We start from the raw sequence: 16,621 nt of genomic DNA, 5'->3' as shown, positions 1-16,621 counted from the left end.
AGTCATAGTTAAGTTGGAGGAGGCTATCCTGGCCTCTTGGCTCCCCGTCGGCACAGCTAGCACCAGATCCCATTAGGACAGCCCGCCAATGGGCTGGGATGTGGAAGGCTGTCAGGACCCTTCTGCTATGCCCACCACCATCTTCTGAACTCACTCTGAACCAGGGCCTGTGTGTGGACTCACAGAGGTGGTGCTCAGAGGTAGGGAGAGGAGGTAATGGTTCAGAAGGGCACATGCCCATGGGGGGGGGGGTCTGTGCCACCTGCAGATTCTTTCAACCCCTGGTGCCTACCACTGTGGCACTGCTGCTCCCAGAAATCAAGGTCTGGTCCTTGCCTCCCCAACAGTGAGCAAGATCATGGAGGGTGGAGGTGGGGCTGGGGTCACAGACACCCCAATCCCGTATCCAGAGCCTACAGCCACATAAGCCGAGCACTGAGCTCAAAAGGGAGGAAAGGCTGATTTCTGGGTGTCCCTGACTCAGCCAACACCAGTGGGGTGGGGGTGCCCCAGAAGGCTGGACAGAAAGGGCAAGGAGGTATGGGGAGAGGCCATGAGGGACTGGGTACCCCTGAGGTGCAGAGGCACAGGTGTGGGCACAGCCTCCAGGCAGGAAACTCCCCTGTCCCTCCCCTTCCCCACAGGTACTGCAGCCAGCTCTGGGAAGGCTTATGATGGGGGCTGAGGTGCTTTGGAGAAGCCAGAGGGAATCTCTTTGTTTCTGGGCAGGAACAGAGGTGCCCCCAGAATGACAAAAGCCGTAAATGGGCCGAGGGGAAGTGGGGAACATACCTCAGTCCCAGCTCCGAGCCATCAGGAGTGTGGCCATCAGTGTTTAGTCCCCTAAACCTCAGCCCAGGGTCTGTGGGGCCTGTGGGGCCTGTGGTATCTGTGAGGCCTGTGAGATCTGTGGGGTCTCTGGGGTCTGTGGTATTTGTAGGGTCTGTGGGGCCTGTGGGCTGAGGGCAGGGACAACACCTCTGGCCACACCACAGATGGTTTCCATCCAGGGCAGAGGCCTCAGCTATGACCACCAGGATCCCACAACCTCCAATTAGGAAAACCCAAGCCAGCCCAGGGCCCTGCTGTGGTGACTGGAGGTACCCCCTCACAGGCCCTGTACCCCCAGCTCAGTTCTGTAAGGAGACCTAGGCAGTGTCACTAGAGGGAACCTGGCATGGAGAGAGGGGCGTCTGTGACCCCAGCCCAGCTTAAGCTCTAGAGTTTCTGTCTTCAGAGTTAGACGCTGCCAACTAACCGCATGAGGGAGGAGAGAGGGCTAGTCCAGTGGAGACTTGTACCACACCCCACAGGGCTCCCAAGCCAGGAATGATGCTGATAACAGAGCCAGGAGGAAGCCCAGAGCCCCATCACCGATTATAGGGCAAAGCAGGCAGAGTCGGGGGAGGAGGGCCCTAAATGCTGCCATCATTGCCTCAGGGGCTCTGTCTGAAATTGGGGGACAGAGGCTCACAGGCCCTGTCAAGGCCCCTGCAGGTTCTCTGGCATCTTCACTATGCTTCCTAGCTGGCTCTGCTCGCTCTAAGTTCCCTCTCTCCACCCTCCCCCTGCAGAGTCAGGCATCAACCTAAGGTGTACAGAGGTGGCACGGGGAAATGGGATAGGCTCTAGGAGGGGACCCAATGTGTCTCTGACCCATGCTCTGCTGCCTCAGTCCTCCCCACCGCCCTGACGCACCCATGGCCCTTTTCTTGAGTTGAGCAGGAGAACAGGGTGTGTGTGGGGGGGTAATCTTGGGGCTGAACCCCGGATAACACAGAAAAGAGAAAATGGGCTGGAACCCAAAAACACAGAACTGGGAGGTGGGCTAGACCCCAATAACATGAAACCGAGGGAATGAACTGACCCCAGCAACATGGAATTGGGAGTAGGCTGGACCCCACATGAGCAGCTGCCCTGCCCTTCCCTCTGGCCCGTCTTCTCCCCTGGGCCAAATGCACCCTCAGAGGTAACACCTGCCAGACTTTATGTTTTTCCACAACTTGCTCTAGAAAGTGGTCCCAACCACTTTTACTTTTACTTTCCTAGTAGTTTATTGACACAAAATTCCTTCTACCATTAAACACTTTGGCTAGTTTGGGTTTGGGCCACACCTGGTCGGCCAGCATAGTACTCAGGGAACCGTGGACTATGAGGACAGTTCCGGTCCGCCCTTCCAGAAAACATGAGTGCCAGCGGTTTGAAGGAACATTTCAGGGCTTAGAACAGTCACTGCGGGGCCGGAGAGATAGCGTGGAGGTAAGGCATTTGCCTTGTATGCAGAAGGTCAGTGGTTAGAATCCCATCATCCCATATGGTCCCTTGAGCCTGCCAGGAGCGATTTCTGAGCATAGAGCCAGGAGTAACCCCTGAGCGCTGCTGGGTGTCACCCAAAAAACAAACAAAAAGAACAGTCACAGCACTGTGCTCTGGTTCCCTCTAATTCTAGAACATTCTAATCCCTTCAAAGTGGCCCTTGCTGGTTGCCCTGCACACACACACCCCACCCCTTAACCCATCCCTGAATTTTCTCGGGAGTCTCCACCATCCACATCAGCCCCTGCTCTTGACCACCTGCCCCTCCTCCTCTTTGCTTCTTCCCATCATCAAGAACAGACCTTGCACATAGTAAGTTCTCAATAAACTTTGGATGCAGACTGATGGGAAGGAAAGACCAGGGACATGTGTGTCCAAAGGAACACAAGGTCAGTCCATGGCAGAAATCTTTTCTCTCCAAACACGAGAATCCATCCCCTCCTTCCTGGGAAAGTGCAATGTGGAGCCCCCTCAAATATCTCCTTCCTGTGTAAAGATTCCCACCTGAGGGCAGAGTAGAAGAGCAAGACCCTTAAGCAGAGGAGGGGGGCTTCTATGGGTGCAATCTGAGACCACAAACCATCTCCCCAATGTCTCTGGCCACCACTGACTGACTGACTGACCCCGGCCTTTCCAAGGATCCTCTGGAGTGCTTGGGGAGGGCGTATAGACTCCAGGGTCAGACCCTGGCCCTCCAGCTGGGTCCCACGTTCCTTCATCCTGTGCATCCCCCTTTACTCTATTCTGTGTCTCCCAGGAGTGTTAGGGGTGTTCCCTACTGCTGGGAAGCTGACCACTGAGCCCCACAAATGTTGATGGCCTTCTGGAACTCGCCTTTCCAAGGAACCCCGTTTCCCAGTGTATTTTTGGGTGCTCTGGGTACTGCCCACCTGAGCTTTCACCACTGAGACAGCCTGATCACAGTGATGAACTATTCACAGCAAAGGCCCTTCTCCCAGCAAAGCCCAAAATTGGTCACTATTGTCTTCCAGACATTTGTGGCCTCAGCCATTCAATGGCAGTAAATGTGCTGGATAAATAAACAAGACAAACAGAGCTAACCCTAACCCTTCAGAGGCTGCTCATGACACTGGCATTTCCCGGTGAGCCCTTATTCTGCTCTGGGCACACTCAGAAGTCGGTGACAGGCTAGAAACCCCAGACAAAGCCTACTCAGCACCCGGGGTAGCCAAGCACAGACAATGGCTGCTGGGAGAGCCGTGTGGAGGTCAGGAAGAGCCAGGCGGCCCAAGGTCTGGTTCTGTCATCTCCGTACTCAAGACACCATGACACAGAAGGTTTATCCTGCTGATGAAAGCCCAGAAAGACCAAGTAATGGGATCAAGGTCACAGGAAGTAGTTGGTCTGGGATCCGAATCACTGCTGGTGCTTTTGGAAGGGAGGTCAAGGCGGGCCAGAGTGGGGTTATGGGGGTACAGAAAGCAAATGAACAAACTGAATGAATCCTTGACTTGCTTCGTTTGGGGGTAACACTGCTGTGCACAGGGCTTACTCCTAGCTCTGTGCTCATGGATCCCTCCTGGCGGGTTTCAGGGTGACTATGGTGCTGGAGATGGAACTGGATTGGCTGCGTGTACACTGGTGTCCTGCCCATTGTACTCTCTCTCCAGCTCCAAATCCTCACCTCAGTATGACCAAGAGAATTGGGGCTGAAGCGAAAAGTCCTACTGGCCTTGGAATGGCTAATCCAGGTTCAATTCTCAGCACCCTGGGTGGTTCCCAAAGGCTGCCATGGTGTGGGCCCTCCAGCCCCACATGGATGGGAGGGAGGGAGGGAGGGAGGGAGGGAGGGAGGGAGGGAGGGAAGGAGGGAAGGAGGGAAGGAGGGAAGGAGGGAAGGAGGGAAGGAGGGAAGGAGGGAAGGAGGGAGGGAGGAAGGGAGGGAAAGAGGGAAGGAGGGAAGGAGGGAAGGAGGGAAGGAGGGAGGGAAGGAAGGAAGGAAGGAAGGAAGGAAGGAAGGAAGGAAGGAAGGAAGGAAGGAAGGAAGGAAGGAAGGAAGGAAGGAAGGAAGGAAGGAAGGAAGGAAGGAAGGAAGGAAGGAAGGAAGGAAGGAGGAATCCGGACTCTCCAGTGGTTTATTTTTTTTTATTTATTTATTTTATTATTTTGTTTTGTTTTGTTTTTGGGCCACACCCGGCGGTGCTCAGGGGTTACTCCTGGCTGTCTGCTCAGAAATAACTCCTGGCAGGCAATGGGGACCTTATGGGACACCGGGATTCGAACCAACCACCTTTGGTCCTGGATCAGCTGCTTGCAAGGCAAACACCGCTGTGCTATCTCTCCAGGCCCTATCTTTTTTTTTTTTTTTTTTTTTTTTAATTTTTTTTTTTCATTTTTGGGTCACACCCAGCAGCACTCAGGGGTTACTCCTGCAAGCTTGGGGGACCATATGGAATGCCGGAATTCAAATCGCCGTCCTTCTGCATGCAAGGCAAACGCCCTACTTCCTTGATATCTCTCTGGTCCCTATCTTTTATTTTTTAAAGTCCTGCCTCCCTCCATTGGTGGTTTTATGTGCTGTCACTCCCAAGGGCACCCACTTGCTTGCTCCAGGGCATCTATTTGCTCTGGATGCGGGACCTGAGCCAGCACTGGCACACACGCCCATCACTCTGATGGATGATGAGCCCAAAGCTGGGCAAGCTCACACATGGGGCCACACAGGGCAGAACACATCAGGGGCAGAACTAAGTGTGGATCTGTGATGGGGCCTCACCACTAGACCCATCCCCAACCCACTCAAGGAAAGGCAGGACAAACAGCTGCTTCCCCAACTGTGGGAGTGAGGGAGGCAGGTTGGCTCCTGACAGCTCCAGAGCTGCTCCCACAGGCCTGAGCCTGTGATAATCACAGAAACACGTCACCACAACCTTACAATGCAGGTGGCCCCATCAACCCTACAATAACAGGTGACTCCATCACCCTTACAATGCATGTAACCCCATCACCCCTACAATAACAGGTGGCCCTCATCACCCCAACAACCTCAGGTTCCCTCATCACTCCATACAACATAGGTAACCCATCATCCCTAAAACCACAGACGACCTTGTCACCTCTACAACAACAGATGACGCTGTCACCCCTACAACCACAGACACACACCCACTTGGATACGACTAGAGGCAGCAGATTCCGGCCCTTCCTGTCCAGTCACTACCTGGGGACACGCATGTGCCTCTGCAGAGATGGAAGCGATGAGCCAGGGAGACTTGGCTCCAAGGGCTGAGCACTGGCTGTGCATGCAGAAGCCCCACTGCAGTCCCCAGCACCCTGAGCACTGCTCAAAATATTTTAAGAGAAAAAAATGTACAGCCAGGACAAAAAAAAAAAAAAAAAAAACCTCACTGCCCCAGCACTGGCCAGCCCAGTGGCCAGATTGAGACACTGAGAACGTCCACTGCCTGCTCCAGGCACCCCACAGCTCAAGACATGAAGCCCTGCCCCAAACCCACCCACCAACTTCTGCCACTCTCCTCTGCAGGCCCAGGGCACACCCCCCAGAGTCTCCCAAAACTCCCTACCACCCCAATATTTTTTACAATTAAAAAAATAGAAAACTCCACCACCACCACCACCACAAGAAAAAGAAAAAAAAAAAAATAGAAAACTGAGCATTCTGAAAGGAAAACAGGCTCCCGCCACATAGTTTCTCATGAGGTTAAAAATACAAGTCAGGGGGAGGGTTTGGTGTAAGGTCAGAGGGGAAAAGCCTGGTGTTTTTTTTTTTTGGTTTTTTTGAATCTTGGAAAAAAAACAGTTGCCTCCTGGGAGTTGGGGGGCTCTGTTCAAAGGGAAGATCAGGGGCAGGTCTAAGGCGAGGGGGTCAGGAGCAGGGACACCATGCTCCCCACCTGCCCCCCCCCTCATGGATGGCCAGACTCTCATACGTGTCTATGAGACAGGGAGATGCAAAGGGCCAGACACAGCAAAAGGCCAGGCCTTAGGTGTGCCCAGAGATTGCTCTGTGAGCCAGGCATCCTGGGGGGACAGTGCAGACACCCCGGTGACACCAGCAAGGTTACCCTTTACCTGGGCTATGGACCAACCAACCACAAAGACACCACAGGTTGGGCACAAGGTTGGGTGGGTCCTTTACCAGTCCCTATGTGTTTATTGAGCACTTACTACATGTTAGGGCCACGGCAGCTAGCAGCAAGACAGACAGACCCATATCTGCATGGGGTTTACACTCGGCGCTGGCTGTTCAGAGGCACAGGACTGTCCAGTTTTGTCCTTTGAGGGCTAGAATCAGCCCTGAACTGATCCCTGGGCTCAGAAACTCCTGCTCACCAGAGAAATTGCTGCATCTGTCTGCCTCAGTATCCCCTACAGGGAGACAAGGAGTGTGGGTCTTGGAACACCATTTTCTGGCCCTGAGATGTGAGATTGGTGGTAGCTAATAGTGGATGTTATTTATATGCCTTAAACTATAACAGATTCCATTAATACTGATATCAATATTAGATGCATTTTGGTCATTCTCCCTTTGTCTGCCTTCTTCTTGCCTTCTTCCACAAAGTGAGCCCTTTATCACTAGCAGCCATCAACTGCACTGGACCCAGGGGTGGGCTGAGAAAGTAAACCTGAAGCCAGAAAGATAGTAGAGGGGCCGAGGCACGTGATAGACCTTCTTTCTTCAATCCTGGGTACACACCAGGATTGAACTCTGAGCAGCACTAGGTGTGGCCCCAAACAGAAACAAATGGAAAAAAAATAAAATAAAGTAAATGTAAAATTGAGAAGCCTGTTCCAGAATCAGGAAAATAATAGAGTACACAATGCCGATGCAGACACTGTCCCTGATTACTACGTGGTGTGATCCCTGAACACAGAGCCAGGAGTAAACCCTGAGCTCTGCCGAGGTGTGGTCCAAATACCTACAAAGCAGCATCAGCGCATCCAGAGTCATGCTCTTGCCATGCCAAGAAGCAAATGCCAGCCCAGTTCATGCGCTGACCCCAATCTCTACAGCCACAAGGGAAGAACAGGTCTCGAAAGTGATAGTTCTTTGGGGCCAGAGAGATAGCATGGAGGTATTGCATTTGCCTTGCATGCAGAAGGACGGTGGTTCGAATCCCGGCATCCCATATGGTCCACTGAGCCTGCCAGGAGCGATTTCTGAGTGTAGAGCCAGGAGTAACCTCTGAGCGCTGCTGGGTGTGACCCAAAAAACAAACAAAAAAAAAAAGTGATGGTTTGCGACAGGCACCTGCATGGCAGGGTTGAAATGAAGAAGGGAGTTGAGTCAGCAGAGCTTGAGGAGCTCTCATTATTCCTGCCAGCCCCTCCTGACACCCCATGTAACTAACTATTGAAATCCCCAAACCACCTCCCCATCCTACCTGAAAATTATAGCAAGTTGCAAAGCAGAGGTGAGAGGCAAACTCCTAGGAGATGAAGAAGTTCACGCTTCATCTTCAGGCAGGAGGAGCCATGGGGGTCTCCAGGCTGTCCCCCACACACAATGAGGAGATATGGGGGGGGGCAGATATAAGACACAACAGCGGCCTTCTCTTGTGCAAGGGTCAGCCCCTTCAGAAACCCTTCAGTGTCCTGTGGGTTCACGGACTTCGAGAAGGGAATTGGTGAAAGGGGTTATTATTAAGTGACCTCCAAGTCCCCCTGATGGAAGAATAAGTCATTGAAATGGCACTCAGGGCTCCTGCCACTGGCCTCTCTGCAAGGACGTGAACATTTTCCTGAAGGAAAGTTTGAGAACGCCTGAGAAGAAGACAGGATGTAGAGTGAAAAGAATCTTTAAAATAATACTCCACATAATAGAGGGGCCAATAAAAATCATGATACCTCCATGGATTTATAGTCTGCTTTGCTCTCTCAGGGGCTCCCACATGGGTGACCTCTAATTTCAAACTTCAGGGGTAGAGGGTTTACCGGCCCATTTTGCAGAGGGAAAAGCTGAGGCCCTATCAGACTGGTTCCAGGAATGTCCACTAGGAAACAGAGATGAGGGCTGAACTCACTTCCCCCATCACCCCAATACCAGGACTCACTCCAGGACCCATTCTTCAACTCCTGATACTGAATGTGCCGATGCCAAATCATTGTCTCTAAGTGGAGGAGGCACATCTGGTGATGTTGCTGGGGGTGGGGGCAGGGGTCACTCCAGACAGTGTGCAGAAATCAAGGGGAGCCAGGAATTGAGCCTGGTCCTCCAGCTTGAAATATGGAGGCTCGTCCCCTGGAGCCATGCCCCCTGCCCCATCCTGACTCTTTTTTGTTTTTGTTTTGGGGTCACTCAGTGGCATTCAGGGGTTACTCCTGGCTCTACACTCAGAAATCAGAGTGGTAATGGGTTAAGCTGTTGGGCGGCTGCCTTGCATGTGGCTGACCCAAGACAGACCACGGTTTGAATTTTGACGTCCCATACGGTCCCCCGAGCCTGCCAGGAGCAACCTCTGAGTGCAGATACACTCAGAAATCCCTCCTGACCCCGGAGAGATAGCACAGCAGTGTTTGCCTCGCAAGCAGCCGATCCAGGACCTAAGGTGGTTGGTTCAAATCCCGGTATCCCATATGGTCCCCCGTGCCTGCCGGGAGCTATTTCTGAGCAGACAGCCAGGATATAGCATGCTGGGGCTAAAATCCAGGTCTACTGCATGCAAGGCAAAGGCACTAACCACTGGGCTATCACTCCAGTTCCAAGTCATCTTTACTTTTTGATAATGTGAGAACGGTGGAGTTTTGTGGGTGTTTTTCGTACTCCTCTTTCCACACCAGCATACGGGAATGTCAAGGCTGAACCTCAGACACCCGCAGCATGCAAGTCTAACCCATTCATTCTGTGTCTGGCTGAAGCCTCTGCCTCCCCTCAGCATTCACCTTCTCTTAGATCTTTCCACCACATGCTTGTCTGGCCAGCAGACAGTTCTCTGTCTAACACGTTTCCTGCGGTATGAATCCAACCCTGGTAACGGAACACTTCCCCACCGCTGTCAGCACTCCAAACCCCGACTCACCTTTACGGAAACCTTGTCCGGGCAGAGACTGACCACGATCCCTCCCTCACTCCAAGCCAGGAAGAGTTCTGGGCCCAGAAACTACCTTCTCACACCCTCCCTCCCGTGGCACATCAGGCCAATCCCAGAACATTTGCTGCCTTCCTCTCGGCTCTGCTGAGACCCCTTTTGAGAAAACACAGCAGCCCCGTAGTGTCCCTCTCCTGCCCTGGGCTCTGTCATTTCTTGGCTCCCCTATCCTGGCTTTCTCCAGTCCACAGCCCCAATACAGCACCGTCCAGAGCAGACTGTGATGTGCAGATCTGAGGAGCAACCCCAGTATGGCCAAGACATCGTTATTTGTAGACTCAGAACCTCTTTTATGTCTGAAACCTTCTAACCTTTCCCCAAGAACACACTGTACCTAGTCTGGGCTCCAGGCATTTTGCAACTGCCGCTGGCCAAAAGCAACACAGCTCAAAGCCAGGCACCCACACTGAGTGGAGGTTCACTGCCGCCCCAGGATAAGTGCTGGGATGCTGGAGCCCTTTGGTTCTCCGGGTATCCCTGGCCAACGCTCAGCCGACAAGTAGTTTCAGAAACTGCAGCCCTGCTCAGGCCAGCCACGCTGGCCTTGTACGATTCTCTTCCTCCACTTCCTCCTGCTGCCCTGCGGTCCGTGATCACTCAGTGACCAGCCAAGTGCACCCCAGAGCCCAGGCAGCAGTCCTGGATACAAGTAGTCATTGACATGTGACCTGTGCTGGATGCAATAAACCATAAGAGGGAGTGCATGAGATGGGGAGATTGTACCCAAGCTTGGGCATGTGCTTTGCATGTAGCCAACCTAACTTCAATACCTGGTAGTACTCCAAGCACAGCCAGGAGTGATCCCTAAGCACACAGCCAGGAGTAAGCCTGAGCACCACCAGGTGTTCCCCTCTTCCCACCAAGAATATAAGAAACTAGGGGCTAGAGAGGTGGAGCTAAAGATAAGGTGTCTGCTTTGCAAGCATTAGCCTAGGACAGACCATGATTCAATACCCTGGCGTCCCATATGGTCCCCCCAAGCCAGGGCAATTTCTTTTTCTTTCTTTTTTTTTTTTTTTTTTTGTTTTTGTTTTTGTTTTTGAGTCATACCTGGCAGTGCTCAGGGGTTACTCCTGACTCTACACTCAGAAATCGCTCCTGGCACACTCGGGGGACCATATGGGATGCCGGGATTCGAACCACCGACCTTCTGCATGATGAAAGGCAAATGCCTTACCTCCATGCTATCTCTCCAGCCCCCCCCCCCGGGGGGGGGGGCGATTTCTGAGCGCAGAGTCAGGAGTAATCCCTTAGCGTCAAATGGGTGTAGTCAAACAAAACAAAATTTAAAAAGTATATAAGAAACTCGGGCTAGAATAGCAGTGGAGTTTGCCTTGCACATGGCTGACCAGGGTTCAATCCCTAGCACCACGTATAGTCTCCTGAGCCCACCAAGAGTATTTCTGAGTACAGAGCCAGGAATAACCCCAGAGGACCCCCGGGTGTGATCAAAGAACAAAAACAGAAATGAGAATGCTCACATAGGATACAAAAAGCTTGGGGGGGGGGGAATTTTGCGAGGTGACTCTAGGGATCAGAGAGCTATTTCAGCAGGGAGGGCAGTTTCTCTCACCGTAGTCTCAGGGCAACATTGGGTCACCAGATTTGTGAGGCTTTGGACAGCAAAGTTCAAGGAAAATGGGTGGGGGCTTCTCCAATGAAGTAGGAAAGTGGGCCCGAAGAGATAGCACAGCGGTGTTTGCCCTGCAAGCAGTCGATCCAGGACCTAAGGTGGTTGGTTCGAATCCCGGTGTCCCATGTGGTCCCCCGTGCCTGCCAGGAACTATTTCTGAGCAAATAGCCAGGAGTAACCCCTGAGCACTGCCGGGTGTGGGCCCCCCCCCCAAAAAAAAAAAAAAAAAAAAAAAAAGGAAAGTAGGGAAGTGGCCTAGAGTCCCCTGGAGTAATTCCACCACTCCCCTCCCCAGTCCCAGCACTGCCCAGCACAGCCCCAACGAAAAAGCAAAGACAAAATGTGTTTGTACCATAAGGCGGGGGTGGGGATCACGGCTCTCCACAACGAGGACCCCATCACTACCAGCATGTCCAGAGGAACAGCAGGGGACTCCACTTCTCACATGCTTCCTTCTGCTTCTCTGCACCCCCCAAACCTCATGTGAGCACCCAGGCAAGCCTATACAATACCAAGTGTCAACCCTGAGCATCACCGAGTGTGGCCTCCAAACTCCCCCAAAAGCACAGATGTCCAGGCAGAGGAGGATGGCCCAGCCATGGACTGTCCTTGGTCCATCTCCACAATGATGAGTGAACCTCCACAGCTACTCAAGCTGTTCGTGCTGTATGAATAGCCAGACACCCCCACACACTACCAAACCAGTACTGACTGTGAGTCCATTTATAGAAAGCCAGAAAATGTCAACTCGTCCACGGGGACAGGAGGCAGGGTGGGTGGTTTCCTGGGCTGGGGAGAATGAGGCGGGGGACTATCAAGGGTCAAATGAGAACTTGAGGAGTGACAGATTAAGTTTACAACGTGCTCTGGGGATGCTCTCGCAGGCAAGATGTCCACGCTACCGTTTTATCTGTTAAGGTTTTATTGTTGTTGCTGTTGTGTTAGTGTTTGGGCCTCATACGGTGACTCTCAGTGTTACTTCTGGCTCTGCGCTTCGATTAGTCCTGACAGATTCAGGGGACCATATAGAATGGTGGGGATTGAACCTGGGTTGGTTGCATACAAGAAAAATGCCTTCCCAACTGTGCTATTGCTTCAGTCTCTGTTTTTAAGTTTTGGGGTCACAACCAGTGATGCTCAGAAGTTACTCCTGGCTCTGCATCTGGTGATGCTCATGGGACCATATAAATCCGGGGATTGAACCTGGTTGGCTGCAAGGCAAATGTCCTCCCTGCTGTGCTGTGGCTCCAGCCCAGTCACGGCTCCTTTCCAGGAAAGGCTGAGATTCAAGAAGGACCTACTCAGTCCCAGGCAGGGTTTGGAGCCACACAGAGGCCCCAACTTTCTTGCCACACATAGATACCAGGACCTGTACACAGCTAAGGCCTGGTTGAAGGGACCTCAACATGTCAAGGACCCAGAGACAACATCCAGCAAGATTCCAGCCAGGCCACCTCTGGTCATCTCAGCTCCTTCTGTGCACAGAGCTAGAACCCAGGGCCTCACAGTCCCAAACCTGTCACATCCCCAGTCTTTATGACAAATGACTCCATTCATTTAGCTCAAGGTTACATCCCCCAGAGGAGGCTAAGCCTGGTTCCCAGATCCGGGAGACAAGCCCTGGAATCAGACGTGCTCCCAGGGCACCCAGACAGGCTGGCAACACGACTCAGCTTCGAGTCAACCTCAGCACAGAGAACAACAGTCCATCTCTCGGGATCACAGTTATCGTTGCTCATCCTTTCACCTTCTGGAATAATATCTCTCCTCTCACTCGTGGGCTGCTCAAGTCTAGGTAAAGACAGAAGGAATATACCCAATAATGACCACAGGAGGACTTTTCCGACAAAATTTTCTGGAATATCATGATGGTCACTTTGAAAACCAAAACTCCCGATACACAGGGCAGGGACGTGGGCTCAAAGAGTCAGAGTGGGGCAGTGACAGGCATGGGGGGACATGCACAACAAAGTTCCCAGATGGGAAGCATATTGGCTCTGGACATAGCTAAGACCCTCTTATGCTTCCACACGCCCTCTCCGGGCTCAGCTTTCTCCTCCAGAAAAGGAAGCCTTTCATCCTTGGACTCAAACCCTTACAGACTCACCTTGCATTCTACTGAGCCTTGAAGAAACCCAAAGAGCCCCCAGGACCCACTCACAGGCATACTGGGGTCCAGCAGGAACTGAGGGGGGTGTATGCCTTGCTGCAAAGGCACCATTCCGTGCACAGTTCTGAACTCATGTGCAGGAAGAGATCCTGAAAACCCCAACAGTGAAGGGGCAGTGCTGAGACGGGGTGTCCACACTGGCTCTAACATGGCCAGATGGACCCCAAAGTGTCGCCGCCCTCAGTAAACCCCATTTAGTTACATACACAGTCCTCAGGCCCGCCCCAGTGCCGGCCGCATTTTCATCACCGTGAGTCATTTCTGAAGCCTTCCCAAAGCTGCCGTCCCAAGTTCCTGGCATCACTCTGGGCTGAGGAGCCAGGAAGAGCTGCCGCCAAAAAGCACAGCATGTCGTGACTTTCAAGCTGCCGCCGTGGCTACAGCAACATTCCTTCTGCCTGGGAGAAGCCGGGCCTCAGGCCAGTTCCAAAGGTCAGCGTTTATCACAGGAAATCCAGGCTTCGCCATATGTTTTTCTTCCTCCCTATCAAGTCTCCTTCCCGGAACGTTTAAATAAATGAAACGCAAAATGGAAAGGACGGGCTGTCTCCAGGAAGCAGTCACTCCATCATGGGGCACCAAGTCTGTCCCATTGGCAGAACTCAGGGGACCTCTCCCTGGTCCCCACCCAGTGGGGCTGAGATGCTGAGCACAACCACATCTCACATGAGGTCAGCGCCCTGCTAGGAGAGGCAGATCCAATCCTCTGGGGTCACTGGGTGTCATTAGGCTGACCCTAAGTCCCTCACTCCACTTGCAGAGAGAAGCAGGACAGACATTGGAAGCTCAAGAGTCTAGTAAGCCTCACAATCAGGTGGGATGATGCCACTCGGGGAGGGAGGCCCCAAGTACTAGGGGCTTCTGTGGTGTCTGCCCCATTCCTTCCACACCAGGCCAAGAAAAAGCCATCAGCAGCCCATGGGACAGGTGGGGAAACTGAGCCGCAGAAACCAGCCCAGAACCATGATCCACACCCCAGACCTGCTTCTTTGCTTAGTGTAATTTTGAAAACTGGATTCCCAAAGGACCAGAGCGATAGTTTAACAGTAATTCCCCAGCATCCTACGTGGTCTCCCACGTGCCCTAGGAATGATCCCAGAGTGCAGAGCCAAGAGTAAGCCCTGAGCACCACTGAGTGTTCCTCGAAACAAATAATCATCATCATAAACAAATAACATTTTAAATAAAACTTATTTTTCTCAGAGCTGGATAGTGTAATAAGGAGGGCTTGTACGCAGCTGACCCAGGGTCAATCCCAGCATCCCTATGGTCACCCAAGCATAGTTTGAGTGACTCCTGAGTGTAAAACCAGGAGTAACCCCTGATCATCACCAGATATGGCCTTAAAACAAGAACAACAAAAATGAATTACCAACTAGAGCCAGAGAGAACTGTATATGGCTGGCCCTGATTCCAATCCTGGCACCACACAGGGTCCCTAAGCACTGCCAGGAATCACTCCTGAGCCAAGAATGGCCCCTGAACATTGCAGTGTGTGGCCCCAAAGAGAGAGTGAAGGGAAGATTTCCCCTTGCCTTTCCTTGTTCCAGCTGGGCTGATGGGGCTGGCGGGCGACCACTTCAGGTGGAAAGTTCATATCTCGTCTGCTTGTAGAGCTGGTTGAGGGTCTCATGCCTAGTTTCCAAGCTCACTAGGAGTCGTGCCTCTAAACCGTGATGCCTGCACACACGTGACTGTGCCAGAGGGTAACGGGGAGGGATGGCTGGCATGTGGCTCATATCAGGAGTCTCGCCATCTCCAAATCCCAAACTCTTGTTTTGTTTTGGGGCTACAGCCAGTGGTGCTCAGGGCTTACTCCTGGTTCTATGTTTAGGAATCATTCCTGGAAGGGCTCATGGGTGTCAGGGGCTGAACCCCAGTCGGCCGTGTGCAAGGTAAATGCCTTACCCATGGTAAACTCCTCGGCAATATTGCTTGAGAGATTTCATCTTAAAATGGTCTTTTTGTATTTTTACAGCAACCTCAGAGTCAAGGAGAGGACCCCAGAGTGCCAGATCCCTGAAGTGTCCTGGGGGGGCAGCAGCCTGAACTGCAGAGCACATTCTGAGGTGGTCAGCTGGGTCCAACGATATGAGAGACAGAGAACTCCAAAACTGTCCTTCCTTCCACCCAGTAAAGAAGAAGCCCCCTTCCACTACCCCCAGTCAGAGGAAAGGCACCCTGGTGTCTTCAGAGGGCAGAAATCCCCCAAAAGCAGTGGCCTGGAGAAACCATCCTGTTTCCCAGACTTCAATGGCCAAAAGGTAGTCTCTAGGGCCAGGAGAGATAGCACAGAGGCATTTGCCTTGCAAACAGCCAATCCAGGACCTAAGGTGGTTGGTTTGAATCCCTGTGTCCCATATGGTCCCCCGTGCCTGCCAAGAGCTATTTCTGAGCAGATAGCCAGGAGTAACCCCTGAGTACTGCTGGGTGTGGCCCAAAAAACAAAAACAAAACAAAAAAAAAGGTAGTCTCTAAAGCAGGGGTCTCAAACTCACAGCCCACCGTTTGCGGCCCTCCGTACATTTTGTGGCCCTGCTCTAGAGGAATCTTTTTTGTTTTGTTTTGTTTTGTTTTAGTTGTTTGGGTCAGACACCCCCAATGGTCAAGGCTTACTACTGATTTTGCACTCAAGGATCACCCCAACTTTGCCTCTTGCAGCCCCCAGGTAAATTGAGATCCCTGCCTAAAGCCTGGATACTCACAGAATTTGGCGGAAGAAGGAAGCTCAGCGTTAAGAAGTCAGGAAATCTGAAGGAGACAGTTGTGTCCTGCTGAGATGGCTTCCAGGTCCTCTTTCGGGTTTCCCCCCCGCAGTTTAAAGGGTAGTGACAGCTGGGCATGACCATGGGCCCAGTCACAGACCCTACTGCCCAGTAACAGAACATCTCATAAGTAAGTGCGTCTGTGCTCAGGGATGCCTGGGTGTGCCCAGGTCACGGAGCAGAGGCAGGACCTGGCATCTGCTGGAGCCTGGAGCCCTGCCTGGCAGGCTGGTGAGTTTGGAACTGGTCCCTGAGCAGATGCCAGTGGCTCTCTGAAGCCTGACCCTTGGGATGCCCTCACTCACGATCTCCGCCAGCTCTGGCTTGTGAAGAAAGGAATTCACATCGGCTCCCTGAAAACGTCCAGAGATGGGGGTGATGCCTCAGCAGAGACGGAGATGTTGGAAGGTAACAGAGAAGAGATTTTAGATGAGTTTGGCTTTGGCTATGATATTTTTGTTTTGTTTTGTTTTGTTTTTGGTATTTTGGGTCACACCTGGCAGCGCTCAGGGGTTACTCCTAGCTCTATGCTCAGAAATCATTCCTGGCAGGCTCGGGGGACCATATGGGATGCCAGGATTCAAACCACTGTCCTTCTACATACAAGGCAAACACCCTGGTCCCGACTATGACATTTTTTGTTAATTATGAGGACGGAAGAAGAAAG

At 52.4% G+C, this 16,621-nt stretch overlaps 1 protein-coding gene across 1 annotated transcript in view; it reads right to left on the bottom strand.

Moving 5' to 3' along the window:
- The window catches only part of GRK5 (G protein-coupled receptor kinase 5), a 133,582-nt gene that overhangs the window by 59,388 nt on the left and 57,573 nt on the right, over positions 1-16,621 (bottom strand). The gene's annotated exons all lie outside the window — the stretch shown is intronic.

The sequence above is a fragment of the Suncus etruscus genome, chromosome 17 (genome assembly GCF_024139225.1).
Source record: "Suncus etruscus isolate mSunEtr1 chromosome 17, mSunEtr1.pri.cur, whole genome shotgun sequence".
NCBI lineage: Eukaryota > Metazoa > Chordata > Mammalia > Eulipotyphla > Soricidae > Suncus > Suncus etruscus.
The sequence above is the reverse complement of the archived record's forward strand: the minus strand, read 5'-3'. Positions and strand labels throughout refer to the sequence as shown.